The 4,444-nt window shown below is 38.4% G+C and overlaps 1 non-coding gene across 1 annotated transcript; it reads left to right on the top strand.

Moving 5' to 3' along the window:
* The first annotated feature begins 3,865 nt into the window (after positions 1-3,865).
* LOC122049931 lies at positions 3,866-3,971 on the top strand. Its single transcript, XR_006131171.1, has one exon. It is a non-coding gene; the product is annotated as a small nucleolar RNA R71 (small nucleolar RNA).
* Positions 3,972-4,444: the final 473 nt, after the last annotated feature.

Genomic DNA, 4,444 nt, shown 5'->3' with positions numbered 1-4,444 from the left:
ACTGACCCGTACCATAGGCAAAAGAGTGCCTAGCAAGTTCCGGATGTCCGGAAGGTTGCAGGTGTCCAGATGACGAGGGCTCAAGGTGGGGCTCAGTGTCTCCGAATATAGAAGGAACATTCTCAGGAACTACATCAGTGATTACCCAATTAGCAGGGTTGCAAATAGAAGTCCGCTTGGAGTAAGGAAGGGGTAATGGAAAATCATTCTTCCTAAGAAAAGCAAAGTCATTCTCATCCTGACAAATCATTTTTATGGCAAGACATGCATTAATATCGATCATATTATTACCATGGATGATCTCTAACCCATTTAGATCGCATCCCAAACTTACAGCTATTTGAGTAATCAAGTCACCAAAAACAATCGATCCCGAGGATGCCTTCCCAGCTCTCACCAAGGTTTGCAAAAAATGGAAATCGGAATCAAAGTCAACCTTATGTAACATAGCCCACAAAGCATAAAGTTCTACTTTCTTAATAACTCCATCGCTTTCCTCTCTACCAAAAATAGTTTTACTCATAACTCGATGTAAATACCTAAAAATGGGGTTTTGCATATGGGAAGCCTTAGCTCTAGAGGGCTCATAAGGTTGATCCAATCCAGTGATCAAATTCCAAAAATGATTCCAATTGAATCTTGAATCAAACCTACGAGAACTACAGGTAGACATTCCAAAATAATTATTAAAATCACTAAATGTCCATTAAAATTCTTGATTTATTAATCTTAAAGTTATTTTGCCAATGTAATCATCTTTATTAGTAAAGTGAACATCTAGTGAACTCAACAACTCCAGTATGATACAAGGATATGTAGGTAGATGTGTATACATAATATCATTCCAATCAAGAAATCTAATCATCCAATCTACATCATCTCTTATTCTTAGAATTTCCAAAACAGTTGGGCCCATATAACGTGTACACATAATCTTTCTATTGACAAGAATATCAAATCTAGATTTTTGATCCTCATTTCTAAAAATAATATTGAATCCATTATCGTTACCTTCGTCGCGTGCAATCATCTTTCCTTTGCCTTTTCTTTTCCTTTTTCTTTTGTTGGCTCCCTTCCTCCGCTTGATCCACCGCTTCCCTTGCGAAGTTTCTTCAAAAGATTAGACATGTTGTCAAGCTCGAGTAGGGAAAGGTGTTGTTTTGTTGGAGAAGTAAGATCTTGTACGAATAGATCTTGAAAAGCAAAATCTTTGGGACAAGGAATACTAGATCTTAGAGATAGGAGAGGAGATTAGTTTATGAAGAAAAACGAGTCAGAGATGTAGATCTGGGAGGATGAGAAGACAGGTTGAAGATGAGAAGAGTTTGGAAGAAAGAAGAAGCTTGGGGGCTTGGGGTGTGGTCGGCATGGCCTAGGCACGACCGTGTCTTATAGACACGGCCAGGGTTAGGTAGCATCGAACGCCCGTGTAGATCTACACGACCCTACCCTTCTCCTTCTCGGGTTAGTCTGCACGGTCGTGCATGGAACATGGGCTATGCAGCCTTCTTCTCGGTCTTGTTCACACGGTCATGCTCGAGACACGACCAGATCCTTCTTCTTCTCGGGAATTTCTACACAGCCGTGTTGATTGGCATGGGCAGTGCAACCTTCTTCTCTGGATTTCTCACACGGTCGTGTGTGATACACGGCCAAACACTTCTTCTCATCTGGAATCATCACACGACTGTGCATGGTACACGACCGAGCACATCTCTTTCTCGGGTAGGTTCATACAGCCGTGTCTGAGACACGGCCGAGTACTCTTTCTCCTCTGTAAACTTTACACGGCCATGTCTGGTACATAACCGAGCTCTGTTTAGCTCAACATGTATGATTTTACTCCTTTCCGACTTCTCCAATTCTTTCATGTCCATGAAATAATCATGACCAGCTCATGGAAACAAAATTACAACCTGAAAACAAAAGTAATCAACAAAATTAAAAAGCCTTTACTAATAAAAACTAAAACTTGAACTGAAACTACTAAAGAAACCCTTGGGTTGCCTCCCAAGAAGCGCTTGTTTAATGTCTTTAGCTTGACCAATCTTCTTAATCTTTTTCTCGTTTTCTTGCCCTAGGAGGGCAGATGTACTTTTCATTTTTATTGGGAGGCCTTCTTCCAACATCACCTGCCGGATCATGTTCCTCATCCGGTGGCCTCCCGTGAGGATGGAAATTCCAATCCTCTAATTTGTAAGTGTCCGCATCACTGCAAACACTTGCTAACAAAGAAGAGACATGGTTAGAAGAATTTGATAAATCATACTCTAACCTTTCTTTACCAATTACCAATGATAATTTATGATTTTTAACATCAATTATCGCTCCAGCTGTTGCAAAGAAAGGTCTTCCTAATATGATTGGAATCTTTGGGTCCTTTACCATGTCGAGTACTACAAAATCTGTAGGAATTATAATCCCACCAACTTCTACCGGCACATCCTCTATTATACCCATAGGATACCTGCAAGAATGATCAACTAATTGTAATACCATGGTAGTAAATTTAAAGTTTTTGAGACCTAACTTATTACAAATTGAATATAGAATGATGCTAACACTTGGCCCCAAATCACAAAAAGCTTTTTCTATAAATTCAGCTCCTCTATTGCAAGGAATATAAAAGCTTCCTGGATCTTTAAGTTTCGGGGAAATGTTCTTCTTGAATAAAGCGCTACATTCCTCGGTAAGTGCTATGATCTCTATGTCTCCCCTTCTTATTTTATTTGACATGATGCCCTTCAGAAATTTGGCAAACTTTGGCATTTGAAGAATTGCGTCAATCAAAGGAATTTCAACACAAATTTCTTTAACTTTTTCCAAAAATCTGTCAAACTCTTCATCTTTTTTTAGTATAACTAATCTTTGAGGAAAAAGGACTACTTGGCTTTGAGGGTTAAGTGGAAGAGTCTCTTCAGCCTTATTGGTACTCTCCTCTTCTTCTTGAATTTGAATGGGTTCAAGTGCTGGAGGAGAGAGCTCTTCTTCAGTTTTTATCCCTTTTGGAGTAGTCACTTGAGAATCTCCCAAGGTTCGTCCGCTCCTAAGCTCAATTCAATTACAATGCTCCATTGGGTTGACATCAGGTTTTCCAGGAATTGTCCTGGTGCTCTTGAAGATGATGAAGCTAACTGGGCAATTTGGCTATCTTGAATCTTTTGATGCTTGTCAGAATTATCCATTCTCTGAGTTAACTTTAAAATATCTTGCTTCATTTCATTTTGATTGGAAATATTTCCTCAAGCATTTTCTCAATTTTAAAAACTGATAGTCCTGAGAAGATTGTTGTTGTTGTTGAAAATTTTGTTGCCCAGACTGGAAACTCGGTCTAACTCTCATGGATGATCCTTGTTCTTGATTATTTCTATAGGAGAAATTAGGATGATTCTTCCACCCAGGGTTGTTTGTGTTGGAATATGGATTACTCTATCTCTGATTGAAACCCATAATAGCATCACATTGCTTTAATTGATTGATTTGTGCAGAAATAACTTCCAAAGGACATGAGTCTTGAGAATGTTCAGAACTTCCACAAGTTTCACAAGCGCATACTATGACATTGACCGTGTTAGAATTTGTTCCCATATTTTCTAACTTCTTAGTAAGAGCATCTAGTTTTGTAGTCATTAAAGTAACTGCATCCACATCAAACTTTCCTGATGCTTTTGTTGGGTTTGAATAAAAATAGCCTCCACTTCTTTCTGTTGCCCATTGATGATGATTCTGTGCTACACTTTCAATTATATCTTTAACCTCATCTAAACTTTTATTCATGAGTGCCCCTCCAGTTGCAGAATCTAGGGACACTTTAGTATGATAATTGATGTCATTATAAAATGTGTGCAACACCAACCATTTCTCCAACCCATGATGTGGGCATTGCCTGGGCATATTATTGTATCTATCCCATACTTCAAATAAAGATTCTGAGTCAGATTGTCTAAAGCTTGCAATAAGATTTCTCATATGAGATGTCTTGCTTAGAGGATAGAACTTGTCTAAGAATTACTGCTCACATTGCTCCCAAGTGGTAATGCTATTTGGAGGTAAAGAATTCAACCATTGTTTAGCTTTGTTTCGTAGAGAAAACCCAAACAACAATAGTCTCACTATTTCAGAAGGTACACCATTTATCTTCATGGTACCACATATTTCATAGAAAACCTCTAAGTGTTGATTAAGATCTTCATGCGGCCCTCCACTAAACTGATTTTGTTGAGCCATATTTATTATCGTAGGCTTGATCTCAAAATTATTAACTTCAACAGAGGGTCTTGTAATGCTTGAACGGAACCCTCTGACATAAGGTGCTGCATAATCCTTAAGTGGTTTATTTGCCATTTTTGAATGTTCTTGTTCTTCTTGTTGTCTTTGCGATATTTTCCTTCTATGAAAGGTTCTATCAATTTCAAAATCAAGAGGAAGTAAATCTCCTGCAAAG

The sequence above is a fragment of the Zingiber officinale genome, chromosome 2B, assembly GCF_018446385.1.
Source record: "Zingiber officinale cultivar Zhangliang chromosome 2B, Zo_v1.1, whole genome shotgun sequence".
In the NCBI taxonomy this organism is placed as follows: domain Eukaryota; kingdom Viridiplantae; phylum Streptophyta; class Magnoliopsida; order Zingiberales; family Zingiberaceae; genus Zingiber; species Zingiber officinale.
The sequence above is the reverse complement of the archived record's forward strand: the minus strand, read 5'-3'. Positions and strand labels throughout refer to the sequence as shown.